Source organism: Gastrolobium bilobum, unplaced genomic scaffold (genome assembly GCF_033153095.1).
Source record: "Gastrolobium bilobum isolate Gb01-03AN ecotype WA unplaced genomic scaffold, APGP_CSIRO_Gbil_v1 utg21157, whole genome shotgun sequence".
Lineage (NCBI taxonomy): Eukaryota > Viridiplantae > Streptophyta > Magnoliopsida > Fabales > Fabaceae > Gastrolobium > Gastrolobium bilobum.
The window spans coordinates 826-20,879 of record NW_026899078.1 but is presented as its reverse complement, the minus strand read 5'-3'; the positions used below and the strand labels follow the sequence as shown (position 1 = coordinate 20,879).

Sequence of the window (20,054 nt, the reverse complement as noted above, 5' to 3'; positions counted from 1 at the left end):
GAACCAACCATTCCTGAGCAAAATTCTTCCATTACTTTGTAAGGGTCCGCATTAGCAGCTAGAAGTTTAGTATCAATCCATGCTCCAAATTCTAAGAGCCTTTTTCTCCATAGATTTGGAGAAATATCATCAAGTGTAAACCACGGTCCTGCAGCAGTTGATTTCTTACTACGATTTCTGCTAGTAACATCTCCTGATTCAGATTCAGGGGAATCATAGTATGACTCAACTCTAGATTTTGCAGTTCTGGCCAACAGTATACCAGAAATATCAGCATAATCTTCTTCTGAAAGATCAGAAGAATCTAATACTTCATTAGATTGTTCTTCTTTAGAGGTTTCAGGTGTGGTTTCAGGAGTTTGATGTTCTGATTTTAATTCAAGAGCTTCTTTGGAAGAAATATCAGAAGGATCAGAACTTTGAGTATTTGAGGAAGACTCAGTTGTTTCGGAGGATCGGGATTCATCTGTTTCTTGGGGTTCTGTCTGGATTATGGCAAATTGGTCTTTGAGATCTACGGTCTCAAAAGTGCTTTTTTGAAGAACTGGGATTATTCAGATGTCTGTAGAGTCTGAGGATAAGGAAGGAGTTGTTTCCATTCTAGTTCTAGATGAATGTTTTCTAGAAGTATAAGGTTGTTTTCTTCTTTCTCTACTATCTCTTCTAGTCCTTTGGTCATAAGGCTGGCTGGTTGGAAATGTTCAAGATTTTGGAGGATGTGGGTTGGTCCAGAATTCTGATGGTTTTTGGAAAGGAGAATAATAGTTTGGCATACGTGGTGGTAAAAAGAGATTGTAATTTTCTACTGGTTCTGGCTTCTGTTGAGATCTGATATTTTGCTCAATAATTCTTTCCAGATCTTGAATTTATGCCTTCAGTCTCCTTATCGCCCTATCTCTCATATTTGCTTCTGGAGTAAAGCCTAACTTTCTGACTTCTTCTTCAAGCTGGGTTATTTGCTGCATGTTCTTCTCATAATGCTTTCTCATCTTCTTTGAGAGATGTTGCAGACGATCTTCGACTGTATCCATCTGGTTGCAAATCTTTTCAACCTTAGTATCAAGTCTTTTCAGAATAGTATTTTGGGCTTGAGCATTTTCAGTCTACCAATTAAGAACTTCTTCAGCTTAGCTTAATGGCTTCAACTTTCCATCTGGTTAGACTTCTCCTTGATTAATCACAGGCTTGGTAGTGATTTTTGTGGTTGGGTCAGTATGTCTTTCTAAAGGAGGAAAATCATGTTGTGAAAACATCATGCAAGGTATAGGTTCAGGATGGCATTTTGGAGACCAGGTTAAGAGATCAGGGTCATTTGGTGGTTCTGGTAGAAGTAATCCTTCTTCTCTTAGGATTTCTAAACCTCTTTTATAGATCCAAATAGGTTCATGTTTTTTCTGTGTTGTAAGACCTACCCATGGAGCATTATCTGGGTCAGCTCTTCTTTGGACAGGAGGAGGTAGTTTGCAACGCCTACGACTCCTTATGTCTTCTTCTTCTTCATATTCCTTTTCATCAGAAGTATCTCCTGTGTGCATCCAACAATCACACTCAGGATCACACATACTAGGATCTACATCCCATATGAAATGACTATCAATACGATCAGTAAAGATGGGAGATCCATTTGGCATTATCCCATGAACAGGGATCCAATCTTCAGTATAACAAGGAGATATCATCATAGACTGGAAAATAGGAAGAGTAGAACTGCTGGCTACTGCATCACGCTTCTTGAAGATTGTTCTAACAGTTCCATCAACAGATCTTCTGAAACTCGCCTCATGAGATTGGATGGGCTTGCTGGCTTTATGAATCTTTTCATAATTAGTCAGCCATTCTAAAGGAATCAATTCTGTCAGCTCTTCTCGAGATATCTTTCTTAGAATCTGGATGATGGAAGATGTATCTTCTGGATTTTTGGCTATGACAAACGAAGTATCATTGTGGCTATTAGGCAGCCGAGGAAGATCTACAGCATGATCTTGAAGTCTATAGATTATCTGATGGTGAAGATTTGCTGCATACGCCTCAAAGACTTGATCAGCTCCTGTAAGTTGTATCTGCACATTCAACCTTTTTGGCAAGGTTCTATCTTTCAGACTCACATTATAATTTGGAAAGATGGTTAAAACCACACTTCCCGCATGGAGAGTTGTCAGCACAGTTCCAATCACAGCATTTTCGTAATGGATGAAGCTAGAGTCTAACAGAGTAAGACAAACTGTAACTGGCAGACCTTTCCTTCCATGGAGTGAAATGATTAGTCTTATGGCACCAAAATGAAGTGCAGTATAGCCTTCTTGCCTCCAGTGAGTGATTAACTCAATAGGGATCTCCAGATCTACATACTGTTCTTGAGAAGTGGCTTGTAGTTCACACTGATCCATTCTAGAAGACTGAACATATTCTTTCATTGTTGGTCTCTTGGTGGAGATCAACTTTGTAATACTTTTAAACACAGATCTTTGTCTTTTGGATATATTATAAGGGCTGAGTAAGGGTGATACTGTTTCAAGGATTTTAGCATCTTCAGGAACATAAGAATACTCGATCAGATTCTCTATTTTTGAAGATATTTTTGAGGGGATGTGTTTAGGAAGGGACAGAGACGATTGTGACATAATAAGATGGGTATTTTCAATGTTTGTGTTATCCATGGTTTGAGAAGTTCCTCTCCTACTCACCTCATATAATATCATTACTATTTTTACCCTCTCTGGAAGAAACTCAAAGAGTTTCTTTAAAGCTGCCTTCAACAGGCAGGGAGCTTGTCATCAGAGATGACACAATATTAGGCTATGATACCAAGTGGTCGGGAGCCTCACAAATAAACAAGCAGGTGGATTCTAAATCTTTGTCTCTCTTAAGTCATTTGTATCACCTATCTTCTCTTTCTTTCAAACACAACAAAATTTAAAAAAGAGAAGAAATTGTTAAACTCTCAACTCAACGCATAGATTCTCTCTCTTCTTTTTGTCTATTTATTATTATTTTTTCTCTTCATTCTTCGTCTTGTATGAACTATTTGAGTTATGTATATTCGTTCTAACAAAAAATCACTTAATGCGAAAAATTTAAATTATTGGCACACCACAATAATAAAAGCATGTTATGGAGACATTTGATTTTTTTCTTGTTAATAACTCTTTAGTACATGAAATCTTCTTTAAGTTGAATGAACATAACACATGTAGTTCATAGACGAAGAGAGAAAAATAAGAGGAAAAAGAAAAACTTTAACCATAAACAAACTGCTAAAAAGAAAAAGAAAACCATAACACATGTGGGTCTACAGCATTGTTGTAAAACCCGGCCCGACTCGGCCGGGTCGACCCCGAACCCGGTGAACCGGTCATCAGATCGGTTCGGGTTGAGCATTGGATCGGTCATGCATCGATCCGGTCAAACCCGGTGACCCGGCGACCTGATCGGGTAATGCATTTTAAAAAAAAAACCAAAACTATTTCATCTTATAAAAAAAATGTAAAACTCATTTTAAAAACTTTTTGTAATTTTATTTGCTAGTATACTCTTCTACAACGACCTCTTAGTTACCAATACTGAAGCAATTTGTGGAATAATAAATTAGAGAATGTGACATATGTCATTTTAATGTAGTTGAATTTGAAAAATATGAGTTCAATGTCATTGAGAGGTATGTTTATGAGGATTTTGAGTTGCAATTTAAATTGACATAGTAATAGCATGCATATTTATTTATTTATGCTTCATGTTTTTTAGCTTATTTAGTGAACCTTGTTTAATTCATTTTAGATATGGAGAATATAATTGAATTTATATGTTTATATTTATATATATTTTATATATCAATATATATCTGAGTCAACCGGTCCGACCAGTGACCCACTGGTTCGACCAGTGACCCAGTACCCCGACCGAGTCGATGCCCAGGTCGGGTTTAACAACACAGTATAATTCATTTTTTTTTTAATTTTATTATGTTTGGAAAAGAAAAATCAGAAATATAAAAGAGATAAAAATGTAGAACCGTCCACTTAACTATTTAAATTTGTGATTTTGAAACCGTTGACAACAATATAAAAATTGTAAGCATATCATTATATATACTAAGGGAATAAACAACATTGGAAAATTTGATGATGTGTCACTCCCTCCTTCAATTTCACCAATGTGTTCACACTAGAGAAATGTTTGAAAAGTTTCTTCTTTTGGTAATTTTTTTAATCGAAAATTAATATTAAATAAATAATAATAAAATAAATCAAAATTCAAAATTAAGGAATTAGTGGGAGACATCTAATTAATGCCCCACTATCATTTTTACATTGGAATTGTAAGGTTTTTAATTGAAAATTATTGGAAAATTAAAAGTCTATTAATGATATTGTAAATTATACTACCTAAACAAAACTTTTCAGTTCCTTCCCTCTCTCAATTATTCTTATAAATATCAAATTCCAAAATGGCATCTTTATTTTCCCCTCACAACGCCTTTCTCAGCTCTGATTCTTCACCCAAACCCATCCTTTCCTTTACCCTCATCCACTCTCATTCTATTTCTCATTTTTTTGAACATTAGTCACAGACCCGGTTACCTCTTTCCAGTCAAAGAGGAAGCAAGATGGGATCTTTAGCGGAGAAGGGATCAGACTGAAAAATTACTTGAAACAACTCCAGCAACACTCTTTGAGAACAAAGGTCCCTCTTCTTCATTTATTACTGCATCTATCTCATTTTTAATTTCCCTTTACATGGCTTGCTTTCCTTGCTTCTTTTTTTCATCCATTTTCGTTGACCTGTTGTTTTGTTAGTCCTAAAAGAGCTACCTTTAATGGTTCACGTAATAGATTGGTTGTAGGTGGCTAGCGATTAGCATCTTGGAAAAATTTATAAGAAACAGTCTAAAGGTCTAACCTTGCACGCGAAATTTAGAATCTATGGGTCACAAGCCTGAGTGAGCTTTGTGGGAGCAATGTGTAGATCAAGTACAAACTTTCTTAGCATATAATCAGTCTCCTCAAAATATGGAAAAATGATTTCAGGGATTTTTTTTTTATAGTTCTTTCTCTATTAATGCTTATGTTTCAGGGGTATCAGTGACGAAAATGCAAAAAAATGCATAATGGTGGAAAAGAAAAAGATAAAGGCTTAACGGTGAAAGCAAGCAATCTACCATGAAACCAATATCATCAATGAAATTAGGGTTAAGAAGAAGAAGAACGATTTGTGCGTATATTAGGTGGAGGATGAAGATATGGGTTACCCTCTTTTGGTTTTTCGATTTTGCAGCTTCCCATTTTTTTTATTTGTATGTGCACCATGCAATTGTGACTTTATAATAACCAAAAGGATATATTATTATATATCCTTTTTTTTTTCTCTTCACCGAACATTATTACTAATATCTTTTGTCTATACAAAAAAATAATGAATTTTTTTTATTTTTGTATGACTTTTATGATGTATCCTTTGTTTATCTTTTTTATTTTCTTTTTTCTTAGGCAAAATTAAATAATATTCAAAACTTATTTCGGTAAAATTTTGCAAAAATTAATATGCTTTAATGTAAATAAAATATTAAAATTCAAAAAAAATCTCATAATAAAAGAAAATAACTTTTGAAATTGTGCAAACTTGAATGTCTTGAAAATTTCAAGGAATTCCTATTATAATTCTGATTGCGTGGAGAATTTCGAAGGTCACCGTAGACATTTTAAGAACACAAAGTAATTATATTACGAGGAGTCTTTTAACAGTTAACGAAAATAATAGTAATTAATATACCTATTAGGAATAAGTCATTTATTGTGTAATTGTTGTAATTGCTGATGCTAATAATGAGTTGCCAATTCGATGAATAAAAATGAGAAATCGTTAATCCTAATATGAATGAGATGTGAATGAAATCCTCATAAAGATGGGAGTTGCCAATGTTCATAATGATAAGATGAAAAATAAAAAATAATTATACGAGATATAAAATTTAAAATCACAGATGAATGAAAAACATTTTATTTTAATTTCAAATTTAAAATATTTAAACTAAATAGTTAGTGCGAAAAGAGTTTAGCATTAATTAGTGGCAAACAAGTGTATTAATATCCTACTTCTTTTTTAAAATTCGAAATTTGAAGTTGATATATGAGAGAAAAAGGGTTTAACATCTTTTAGCAGGAGACAGCTGTATTAAGCTTCCATCTATTATCTTCATAAAAAAAATTCCATCTATTATCTATTATATTATATATACTTAAAAGGAGAACCAAAAAGACTGATGTGTCAAGCTCTCATGCAGTTTCAGCTTTGTGTTCACACTTGAATGTCAATTTAAAAAAAATTACATAATAAATTTTTAATTAAATCAAAAATCAAAATTAAGAAATTAGTGGGAGACATCTAATTAATGATCCACTATCATTTTTACATTGGAACCTATAAGGTTTTTAATTGTTGCATTGGAAGATTGAAGGTTCTTTACTAATGTTACTTGAAAATGGAAAACTCATCATTTGATATTTTCTTATGACCTTCAAATCATTCAGACGCTTAATCTTCTACCTCTTGTGTGTTCTCACTTGCTTGCCAATTTTGAAAATAAATAAATAACTAAAAATTAAGTTTTAAGTAAATTAAATTTTGAAATTATAGTGTTAGTGGCAGACATCAAATTAATGTCCCACTATGATTTCTATATTGGAATTGTAAGGTTTCTAATTATTCTATTGGAAGATGGAAGGTGCATTACCAATGTTACTTGAAAATGGAAAGCCCATCATTTCATGGAGAATATACACAACCTTCTATGCATGTTTCCCACTACTTTTAGTATGGAAAATTGTTAAATATATTAATAATATTTGATATTATGTTTATTGGGCGGGAACATGTTTAATATTTCAAAATTCAAACTTATTAAATTTGAATTTTTAGCTTGAGAGGTGGGAAAAGAATTCCGTATTAATGTTTCTGTAGTGAAAATATATATATATAATAAAATTAAATTTAATATAATAAATTATGGGAAAAATATTTCTGCAGTTACTGCAAATAAGTTATCTGCGTTTATTCCAAAAACGACGTCGTTTTGGTATTGAAATCTTAAAAAATTATAAATATAAAGACTATTATTACCTTGAAATAAATTAAAATTACAAAAATATCACGATTTCCGTCCCAAAATGACGTCATATTGGACTTACTGCAGATAACTTATTTGCAATAACTCCAGAAAAAGCGAACCCATAAATTATAGATTAAACAAAAAATTATTTAAAATTTATAAAAAATATGTATAGTTGATAAAAATAATTTAAATTTGAAATTTAAATGAAAAAAATTAGAAATAACATATTTATACCTTAAATAAATTAAAATTTTAACTTTAAAAAGTAATACAAAAAGAGAAAAATATTTTCACACAAGTATTTTTTTAACATAAACGTTTTAAACATATATGTATAACCAATATTAAAAAATGGGGAAGGTTATACTTACAACCTATTTTTCTTTACAACCTCTTACAACCAATATCTTAACCGTTGATTTTCGTCAATCAACGGTTAAGATTTTTGCAAATAAAATTTATTAAATAATTATTAATTCACAATAAAACTTAACCGTTGATTGACGGAAATCAACGGTTAAGATATTGGTTGTAAGAGGTTGTTAAAAAAAATAGGTTGTAAGTATAACCTCTCCCTTAAAAAATATAAAAATTATAAATTAAAAGAGAAAAAAATTAAAATTTTCAAAAATATGTCTAATTAATACGAAAATATTCTATTATACTAAATGCAATTCACCAAACATTTGATTTAGTAGAATACTTTTTATATCAACTCATATTTGTTCATTATAAATGTGTTACAAATATAAAAATATATGCACAATGAAAATAAAAGAATTTAATAAAAAATAAAAAAATGACATTTATCATTCTGTAAAAAATGATAATAAAATTTAATCACTATAAAAATACGAGTTTTAATTTAATATATAAGAAAGAAATTAAACTTTCATTCTTTTGATGTAAGAGTAAAAAAAAATACAATTTCCTATGTCGTCAATAAAAACTAGAAATTATTAATTGGAGGTGGAAAAATACAATTTCTTATGTCGTCAATTCCCTATGTCGTCAAAAAAATAAAATTTCCTATGCATGTTTTCCACTACTTTGTGTATGGAAAATTATTAAACCTATTAATATTATTAATTATTATGTCTATTGGGTGGAAAATTATTTAATATTTAAAATTCAAAGTTTTTAATTTTGAATTTTGAACTTGATAAGTGAAAAAAGAATTCAGCATTTAATGTTTATATAATGGGGAAAAGATATATATATATATATATATATATATATATATATATATATATATATAGAAATTTTAATTTTAATATAAAATTATAGATTAAACAAAAAATTTATTTAAAATTATAAAATATATGTATAATTGATAAAAAAATAATTTAAAATTTAAAATTAAATAAAAAGATTAAAATTGGATGTTAAACAGCTATATTAATATATCACTACTTTTTGCATAGGCAATTGTTAAGCCTATTAATAATACCATAACTTTCTGCATCGAAAATTGTTAAGCCTGTTAATAATATTTTTTTAAGCCTATTAATAATATATATTATTATATAATTAAACTAATGAATGATCTTTTGATATTACCCTATTCAACTTTAACTATAAAGTGTTTGATGGAATATTAAACGTACGAACTCAAATATTTCCCAACTCTTTATCTCTTATATATGTCACAAATACACAGACTAGAAAGAGTCGATTGAAAGACAACTGTAAAACATATAGATATATAGTAATCTAGATGTAACTATAAAAACAATTTTGTGTGGATAAATATAAAAACATATTACATGATGATATAAAATGTTGACAGTTAAAGGTGACCAACTAAGCTTGGCTCGGAGGGCGAGCCCACAACTAATTTTTATAATTAAATTAAAATTTCGTCTTTGTTCTTTTACAAAAAAAAATTCCTAAATCTGATTTCAATTTTTGTAAAATACAAAATACTAATGACACAAATCGTTGCAAAAAAATAATTATTTATTATTATTTTGTAAATCTAATTGTAATAAATGAAAGTTCATCTCTGATATAAAATATAAAAATCTAGACGCAACTATAACAACCTTTTTTGAGGATAAATATAAAAATTTATTACATGCTAATAGTTAGAGGTGACAAACTAGACTCGGACCGGAGGGACGGCCCACCAACACATTTTTATAATTAAATTGAAATTTCATCCTTCCTCTTTTATAATTAAATTCCTAAATCTGATTTTGATTTTTGTAAATACAAATTTGTAAAATTTCAAATACAAACGACACAAATCCTTGCAAAAAAAAATTATTTATTATTATTTTTTAAATCTGATTGTAACAAATGAAAGTCCATCTCTGAGATAAATATAAAAACCCAAATGTGACTATAAGAACCTTTTTGTGGATAAATATAAAAATATATTGCATGCTGATAGTTAGAGGTGGAAAACTGGGCTCGGCCCGGAGGGCCGGCCCACCAACACCTTTTTATAATTAAATTAAAATTTCAACCTTCTTCTTTTATAATAAAATTCTTAAATCTGATTTTATTTTTTGTAAATACAGATTTGTAAAATTCAAAATACTAATGACACAAATCCTTGCAAAAAATAATTATTTACATAAAATGCTGATAGTTAAAGGTTGCAAATTGGGCTTGGCCCAGAGGGCCTGCCCGCCTCGTCCGCCAACATGTTTTTTATAATTAATTTAAAATTCCACTATTCTTCTTTTATAATTAAATTCCTAATTCAGATTTCAATTTTTGTAAATACAAATTTATAAAATTTCAAATACTAACGACACAAATCATTGCAAAAAATAATTATTTATTATTGTTTTATAAATCTAATTGTAATAAATGAAAGTTCATCTCTGCGATAAAATATAAAAACCTAGACGCAACTATAAGAGCCTTTTTGTGTGGATAAATATAAAAACCTATTAAATGTTAATAGTTAGAGGTTGCAAACTAAGCTCGGCTCGGAGGGCCGGCCCACCAACACATTTTTATAATTAAATTAAAATTTCATCCTTCTTATTTTATGTGATGATATAAAACGTTGATAACTAGAGGTGGCAAAATGAGCTCGGCCCGGATGGCCGGCCTACCCCGCCCGCGAACACATCCCCCCTTATATCTACTGTCTAACAAACCCGTCTTTGTATAGTTAAGATAATTAGATTTATTGCAGTAAATATTTCGGAAACAAACATTTAAATAAAATGAACAATCATATTGTGATAAATAAAAGTTCTTCTAAACAAAATGAACAATGAGCACAACATTTACTTTTTTTCTTCATGATATTAATTGATTTTATTTTGTAGCAAATTTTGTGTACGGTTGAATTAATAAAACAGGATCATATTAATAATAATGCAAAGCAGAAGGTTCATTGGTAGTTATATATGAAGACTGAATTATTGAGTAAATAACCATATTTGATTTGCATAATAATCAATGCCTCTGAATTGCAAATTTTTGTTTGTGGTTGATATTTACAAAGTTCTGTGTGAATGTTGTAGTCTTTTAAAGTTCAAAAATCGTAAGACAATTCTTTTTTACTACAGATAATTTTCAAATAATAGGTTTGCTTTTTTATTTTTTGTTCCTTCATGTTTATACCTCTACCATACTACCGTTCAGAGCATGATAGCAAGATGAAAGTGTTAGATTTACCGGTGCGATGATTAATCAACGACGGCGGCAACAATTTTGTTCTTTTTTTCTCTGGACATCGCACGGGTAATTTACTAGTATCTTCTCGATTCGAGCAACCTTACAAAACAGAGGTTATTAGGTTATGAGTTTAAAACTATTCCTAGCCTTAATCACATTGTTCATTAAGTTTTCTAGATTAGACAACGTTTCAATTATCAATCCTAATTAACTAATTAACATTGGCCAAGTGTTAACTAGCATTAACATACTATGCACAATGAATAAATTAAATCAGCTGCGCATAGATCCAATTCAGTCTATAACATTGAACCAATCAGAGTTCCATCACATCTTGGTCCTAAAATAGATTTAGCTCATGGCTAATTCGAAATACATGAGAAAGGTAGGGGAGGAGAAAAAAATCCAAAATTTCCATTAAATGACGTTTGGTATAAAGAAAAAAAATTTATGCTTGAGAATCATGATTACCAAGAATATGTTAGGAAAATGAATTTTCCAGGAATGTGAGAAAAAAGCTATTTTGTAAGACAAAATATTACCATAAATACTGAGAAATTGAATTGCCCCAACTGCACTGCGGGCACTAGTGGCGCCATCACCCAACATTAACGCGAGAAGAAGAAAGCAACAAAATGAATTTGGCGCTAGCCTTCCCACCACAACGCCACTAGCGTGGGAAGAAGAAGGCAACAATATGGACTTGGTGCTAGTGGCGCCATCACCAAGCCACTAGCGTGGAGGTAAAAAATACTTGGAATAAAAAAATACCACCACCTGCGTGGTATTTTTGGATAACATTTTGGCTTAAAAATGTTTAGAAAGTAGAATCATAGAAAAATCATATTCTCAAGAAAATTTTCACAATCTTTGTATCAAACGTGGATAAATAAGATTACTAATATCAGTTTTTTTGATAATCCAAATTTTTTTCATGTACTAAATGTCCCCTTAGACAAACAAGCTTAACAGTGCATAAGCTTCGATTTACAGATCTGATTAACTAAATGAAACAACAAATACTAGAAATTGCAAAATCAACTGCTTAAGAACATATTATCTTCTCCGAGATTTGAAGAAAAACAGTACAAACTTGCAAATAGTGTCTTCAATTACAGATCCAAATTCCAAAAAAAAGTACAAGAGCAGAAAAGATGGAAAGAGGAGAAAGTAAAATCCTAATAACTACACAGCAACCCAGACACGTGAAATAATGAAGAAATGATGTGGTTTCCTCCTCTTTTATAAGATTTTAATTTCTCTGATCCAACCTTAACCACCCATGCCTCTTAAATCCAACCACTAGCGGACCCAGGTTGGGTCTGCGGACATTAGATTTTGGATTTTAATTTTCTTTTTTTTAGTCATGTAAGTTATTATTTGTCTCTTGGCTCAATATTTATAGTAGGAGTAAATATCATTTTAAGTCCCTAACAAATAATATGGTCTCCATTTTAGTCCCTTACCAAAAATTAGTCTCTAGGAGGTCCTTAAAAAATTCAAAGTGGATAATTTAATTAAAATCGAGATCCCTCTCAAATTCAAAAAATACTTACATTAGTCTCAAAAAGACTAAAATAGGTCCACTTTAAATTTCATAGAGACCAGGTGACTCTCTTTTTTTTATAATGGACTAAAGTGGAGACCGAATTTTTTGTTAGGGACCAAAAATGACATTTATTCTTATATTAGTTAGCAACGTAGCAATGTACAGAGATGATTAAAACAACGTATCAACACAAATTGATTAGAGAGAAAACTTTTCTTCCTCCCCTGTCATATACTCATTCCCATGATTTTCCATTCTCATGATTTCTTCATCCATTCCCCCGCCACTAAATGTGCGGACATAGAAAAATTTTCCTGAGTCCGCCACTGAATCCAACGATGCCTAAAAGTCTTGAATAACAACTTGTTAAAGTGGTTGAGATAGAGTTGGCAAAACGGGCCAACCCAGCTCGACCCGGCCCAACCTGCATGTAACCCAAAAAAATGAGCCGGGTTAGGATTGGCTCGAAAAAAAATAAACCGGAAAACCCAACTCAACCCGACCCGAGTCGGGTTAGGGTTGGATCACAGGTTGACTCAAAAATATGGCACGTGGGTTGGTTTGAAAAAATAGCTCGTGTTGGCTTGAAAATTGCTCGCGGGTTAGCTCGTTTCCAGTATATTCTAGTTTTGAATTTTCTTCACAACAAATTTGAACCAACATCAAGAAATAATCAGAACCACTTGATACCAAGTAAGTAAGATATTTGAACCAAACAGAGCGAGCACAGCCTAATAATATAAAAATGGCAGGGATGTAAGAAGATTAAGGACTTATGTTTAGAGAAGGAAGAAAGACAATGACAACATATGTGGATTTTGTACATTTTTGTATATTATATTTTGTATGGCCTGGACTTAGGATTAGGGAGCACCTAAATTTTATATGGCCTGGACAATAAAATTCTTCCTCCATGTATTGGTCAGGGGTGTTCGCGGTCTGGATTGGATCGGTTTTGAAAGCAAAAATCATATGATCCAATCCTTTCGGTTTGATCATGTTATCATTCATTCGGTTTGGATTTTTTTTCAAATCTGATCCAATCCAATCCAGTTTTTTTCGATTTGGATTGGATCGATTATCGGTTTTTTGAAAATCCTAAAGTTTGTTTCATAATTTTTGTGCAAATAACATCTTTTGTATATATTGGCTTTGTAATTTATTTATTTTTTGAAATACAAAAGCATCAATAAATGATAATATAGTTTTTTTTTTGGGCAATGAGATATGAAGCTCTACATAGATGAAATTTTGTTGATGAGATGTGACTAGATTTTTTCTTTGGTTTAGTTGATGGGTTAATGAGTCTAAAGTTTAGAAATTTTTGGGCTATGACTGGGGAAAGACCAAGTAGATAGAGGGAAATTAATATATTGGATCGGTTTGAATTGGATCGGTTTTCATCAACCAATTCAAAAATCGATCTAATCTAATTAAAATTTCTAATTTTTTTTATTTTTTTAATTTTTTGATTTTCGGTTTTTAGTTTTTCGAATCGGTTTACGAAGCCCTCTAGTATTGGCCAATAGCCGGTGGTAATCCGAGGAGATGCTATTTTGCAAGTTTTCTCCCAAAGCGCCTTTTCGCTTGTCAAATTTTTGCGGTGATAATGGTCACGTGACATCGTTTGATTGGTTTATGCACACCGTTAGTTTTCGCTTGTAATGATTCGGTTGTCTGTCAAAAAATACAGTTTAGCCCATTATGATTTTACGATTTTTTCCATGGTGACCGTGTAATGCCTTCAAATTTTGCCATGACCTTTCCGTCTTTTCTCCCTGTATTGCAAAGGCTGGGTTTTTAAGCCCCTTTTCAACTTCCTGGTGTTTAATTCCTTTGATTTCTTCACTTGGAACTTTCGGTTTTCATAGCACTTTGCTACTCTTTCTCGTCTTCTTGAAGAAAAATTTCGCCTTTATTCCTTTTTCTTCATCTTTGAGCACAATCTTCTTGTGTTGATCTTCGAAGTTTTCATACTTTAGGATTTCGGCTTCATTTCTTCAAAGCCTTTATCTTCATTCTTATCTCAGGTATCCCTTTTTTTCCTAATTTTCCTTTTCCTTTGTTGGTGTTATTTTTTGGTCTGGTTGTCCATTGCTTGCTTTTGGGTTTGAGAGTATTGAACATAATCCGTCAATCATGATTGGGAGGGGAAGACATGGTAGGAATCCAATGCCGCCACCACATCATGATGGTCACCATGGTGACCCTCCATCAAGGAATAAAAGTGATAAATCAACCCGAAGAAGAACTAGGAGACGAGATATTTGCACTAGATGAACCACCATGCTCCACTTCATCATTGATCCTGGTCCTTCAGAATTTTTTTGCGCGGGCACAATTGATGGCAGCGACAACAAGTTTAACTTCTCCTTGATTTTAGTGATGGCCAAAAACAAAACTCGATACTAAACGATCATTCCAAACATGATAGCAAGATCAACACACTTAGAGTGTATTCATGTTATTGTCAAATGTGTTGACAACTGGGGTGAAGTGCACTAACATGATAAAGAAGTGCTCCGGGAATCAATGATATCAATAACAAGTATGGAATAGATGATAAGGTTGTCCATGATATATGCTAGAGGTTGCAAAACGGGTCGACCCGTCCCGCCTCGCCGCCAACCTATCAAAAACGGGTTAGCATGCTTTGCCCTGCATCTTGAAATAGGTTGAAAATCTCAACTCACCCTAGTTATTTTTTTTTTTCAATCTAAAGCTTAAATGTATACTAATATTCAATTAGATATTTTTTAAGAACTTATTTTTGCTTCTATATACGAATAATCTTTCAAATCACGAAAGCATAGTGACAAATAAAATTCTACTTATTAGTAAATAAAAAAAAAATGACCCGCAGGCCAACCCGCCCTGATCCACCGCCAACCTATTTTGACCTACAACTAAGCGGGCGGGTTGCGGTAGGTTGATGGGTTGAAATGTGTAACCCAACCCGTCCGTTTTGGCAGGTTGGCGAGTTGACTCATCAGATTTAACCCAAATACACTACATAAATTAAAAATATTATTTAATATTAAAACGTGTTATAACGTGTCGAAATCTAACATTTTTTAGAATTAACGTGTCGAAGTGTCGTGTCGTATCCCGTGCTAGTGTGACCCTCACATTTGTAGTTGTGGATTTAATTATGAATTTATGATTTTAATCATAATATTAAAGAATAATTATAAGAAAATTATAAGAAAAAGAAATAAAGTCATCTTTGGTGAAAAAGAAGTTAAAATGACAGTTAAGGGATAAAAATATGAGTAGACAAAGTTACCCGAAAGTGAAAAATAAAATAGTAAATATTACCATAAAAATATTGTAAACCAATGTGTAAAGTTAGTTTGAGAGTTAAGTGAGCGGGATAGATGAACTTATACCCATTGGGGTTATTTAAATCATTTAAGTGTCAAAAGCTTACGAACTCTCTCTCATTCTTTCTCTCATCCCCGCTGCCCCTTCCTCTCCACCAAAGGGAGATTTTCTCTCATCTCTTCCATTTTGCTTCAACATTTCATTGAGAAACAAAGGCAACCAACCACAAATCCTCTCATCTCACACATTTGTTCATCTTTTTGCATTGTGGTGTTGTATTTGAGAGTAAGTGAAACATATTTTGAAGGACCCATTTTCGGATTTGTGCTTGTGGGAGGTGCATTTCTTGGATTGGAAGCTTGGTTTTCTTTCATCTAGTAGATTAAGGCTCCTAAGGTAAATGCCCTAACCCCCCCCCCCCCCCCCCCTTGTGATTTTTGGACAAAATGCATGAATTTAGAGTTGTATAATTGGGATTTGATGGTATGGATAGTTAGAGAATGATTTGGATATAGCTTCCATTGTTAAATATGCTTATGATTGCTTTTGGATGAAAGAAAAAAAAAAGAAATCATTGTTTCGCTCACTATAGAAAATCATGATTTTTGGCTATATGTCAATTTCAAAAATTAAATGGTATGAGTAGTTAGAGGGTGATTTGTAGGTGAGTCCATTTGTTAAACATGCTTGGGATTGTTAATCATGGTTTTTGGCTTTATGAAATCGCCATTTAGAACACTTTGATAAATTGGAATCAAAATCAAGTGTATGTGTCTTGTATGTGTAGTCTTGAAAATTGAATATGGTAGACTAGTATATATGTATTGATTGTCTTCACATATTTGGAATAGGCTGTTATAATGACCCTAACTGGTAAATCTTAGTTAGAGATTTAATTTAAGGATTTAAATGCCATAATTAGATTCAGTGAGCGATTTCGAGTATTTTGACTGTAATCATGACTATGTTATGAACAGTGCGTTCTGCCGGAGAATTTACAGTTTTGTGAATTAACCGGTAGAGCTTAAAATGAGCAAATTAATTTTAGGAACATAATTTGAAAATTCTGATGACGAATATGAGTTCAGAACGAAAAATTGTATAGTCTTGCACTTTCCGTGAAAATCTCGTGAATAGTGTTTCTACCGGGTATTTTGTACTGCTGTTTAAGCAACCGGTAGAGTCCAGAAATAAATAATTGATGAAATAAGAATAAGAAAGTCCAATATATGCCAAGCAAGTCAATATAGGCCCAAGAAAATGATAAGTTTATAAGTGTTAAGTTTTAAAAGTAAATAAAGTACAATTAGTGATTCAGAGTGCATTTCGTCAAAAACGGTGCAGAAACCATACTGTGAATTATGAATATTGTTTTGTAATAGATAAAAATTAATGTAAATGATTTTAGAAAAATAAAAATATGTTCGTAGTTTTAAGTTAGTTCCGGGTCAATTTAAGTTAAAATACGCGATAGAAAAACATCTGTTAAAAAAGGCCACATGTGCTAGCCTTATAAGTGACTTAGTCTCATTATCCCAAATCAGTTTCTCTCTCCTCTCACCCTCTCAAAACCGAGCTGCACCATTGGAGAAGGGGGTAGGGTTTTGAATTTCTTCTCCTTGATTCTCCATCATTTCTACTCCAAATTCAAAGACCCACCACATGAAATTGCTTGTAAAACACCCAATGAACCCATTCCAACCATCAATTTGAGGTTTTGTTGAGTGTGTGAAGAGTTATTCCTCCTCTCATTTTCGAGTTACTATTCATTGGAGGAGAAAAAGTGAGTTTTTGATGGAGCTTGGCTTGGAGATTGCTCTCTAGGCTTTGTACAAGTGTTTAGAGGTAAGAAACCTCTATTTCCATGATATAATTTTGATGATTTAAGTTATGAAATATATGAGCATGTTGTGAGTGGGGAATAATTGATGTTAGAATGTGAAATTTATGATAGATTATTGTTGTTTAGGAAGTTATAGTGTTGAGTAAGCATCCACATGTGATATAAAAATTTAAAAGCCCTATTGCATTTTCCTCCTAGGTTTCGGCCATCATGGAGTGAGTAGGAGTTATTGTGGAAAAATTATATTATGTATTGTGAAGGTATAGTGTGTTGGAAATGAGTGAAAATGGATGAGTTAGTAAGAATGCCTAAGTAAAAAGGACTTGGTGTCTAAACTCAAAATAGGAATTTAGTGGAAGCATTCCTAGGTGTTTGCAAGTTGTAATGAAGTAACGAAAATGTATTGTAAAAGAGAAGGATCTTTGGAAATTCCCCTTATAGGATTCGACCTATAGGGTATTTAGGGATATATTTTGTACATTTTATTTTAAATAAAATGTGTTGTAATAAATTGTATAAAAGTGATGAGTTTTGAAGAAAAGTAGCATGATTTATGTTGAAAATTCCTAAGGGAATGGTTGATTAAATTAAAGAACACCAACGGTTATAAAGAGGTCTAGACTTGTGTATTGGCATAGGATTGGCAAAAATGCAAAGAAAGGAAAATAAGCGATAAAATGTATGCTTATGAAATAATTATGGTATTGCATCATTTTATTGATGCATTGTAAATTATTCTCTAGGTGTGCCTAGGGATTGAGAAGGATCGGAAATCTCTTGAAGTGATAAAAGTAACTTGTTCCACAAGTAAGCGTATTGGTAAAGCTTCAAGAGGTAAGCTCTATGTTTAAGGAGTCTTTTCCTGCTTGAGTGCTCCACCATGGTTAGTGAACTATGGTTGGACTGTATGACTGTGATTTAGATGCTTTGTATAGATGCATTCATATAGAGTTATTTGATAACGTGATATGTTTTGCTCTGATATGACTTCTGTAATTTGATTTCTGTAACAATCTCTGGCCATTGATTGTATAGTACCCGGACGTCCGCTTTGGGGTCCTCCCTCGGGACTGATGGTGTACTCCTCTGATATGTCTGGTTCCGCTTTGGGGTCCTCCCTCGGGAACACGTGCGTTGATTTCCGCTTGGGGTCCTCCCTTGGGAATGACGGCGCACATCTCTGATATGATATGGATATATGCTCTGTTCTGTTATGATATCTGTTATATGTTGTATTCGTATACTTTGTATCTGGCTTTCATGCAGGAGTGAGCCAGGGGTATGGAGAATTCTCTATAAACCTGGAGCTTATTGAGATTTGTAATCTCACCCCTCTTTGGGGACACATTTTCAGGTGCCCAGATTTCCGGTGAGTCCTCACTAGGCAGGGACACGACACGTGGCTGAGGCAGTTGACAGACCGGATTTTGAGTGGCTGTAGGCTACTACCTTTTTGGAGTGTTTGATGTATTTTAGTATTTTCGCATTTGATGGATCATGATATTGATCCTTTATTTTGTATATGGCCTGTATATGTTTTGTACATGTCTGTCAGTTTGATGCATGTACATTTGAGTATTCAGGAACGTTATATGATGATGTAGTATTCAGATAGGTTTATGTTTTGATGGCATGCTGTTAGATTTAGTGGCACGGAGCCATGTTATGCATGCGCCCATGTATGGGTATTTGATTATATTTGGATATCTGGTATTTCTGAATTGATATGTTGTATAAACTGTTTATCAGGAAATGCTTCTGAGTGGGATTGGAAAATCCCCAGTTGTCCGATTTATAGAGGAAACTCTGCCCGATTTTCGTTTACGCCGAGTAAGAATTAAGTTAGAAAAAGAAAAAGTTAGCTCATATTTTCGTAAGTTAAGTCTTCCGTTGTTTCTGTTTATATCATGTGTATGTTAATTGAACCGGCTCGAGACGGGGATGTTACATTTATGGTATCAGAGCAGTTTCTCTAGAAGAGCCTGTGAAATATTGCATGAACTGTTCGGGTTGTTATATTCTTGAGTTTTTCTTGGAATACTATGATATGCATGTCTGATCACCGAGTGTGAGCGTAGCTAACTCATTCCTTTGTGTGAAATATGCAGAATTATGGTTCGCCCAAGAAGGACTTCTGATCCTCCTATTGACCCGACCGATCCAATATTAGCAGATTTGGCATGACCCCGACTAAACCAGCGGGGAAATACTTCACAGCCAGATCCAATGATAATGGCCTTAACTGAGATGCAACAAAATATGGCTGCAGCTAGGCAGCGAGAGCTTGAAGTGATGATGAAAGCAAATCAAGATCTGTTAGAGGCTAATAGGTTGGCCAATCAAGAAATGATGGCAGCAAGCAGAATGGCGAATATTGAAATGATGAGATTACTCTTGGTTGAGGTGAGGGCAGACATGCACCACCAAATTATAAAGGAGGCATTGATCCTATTGCTGCAATTCAGTGGTTAGAAGAATTGGATCGCATTTTTACTGTCATGGAGTGTGATGATCAGCAGAAATTGTTGTATGCTTCTTATATGTTGCAGAATGATGCAGCTTATTGGTGGAGAAATACCCGTCTGCCCTTG

The 20,054-nt window shown here is 32.8% G+C and overlaps 1 long non-coding RNA gene across 1 annotated transcript; it reads left to right on the top strand.

Annotated features, from left to right (window-relative positions):
* Positions 1–14,204: 14,204 nt before the first annotated feature.
* LOC133287004 (uncharacterized) lies at positions 14,205–19,008 on the top strand. Its single transcript, XR_009748191.1, has 3 exons — positions 14,205–14,326; positions 18,207–18,297; positions 18,818–19,008. It is a non-coding gene; the product is annotated as an uncharacterized LOC133287004 (long non-coding RNA).
* Positions 19,009–20,054: the final 1,046 nt, after the last annotated feature.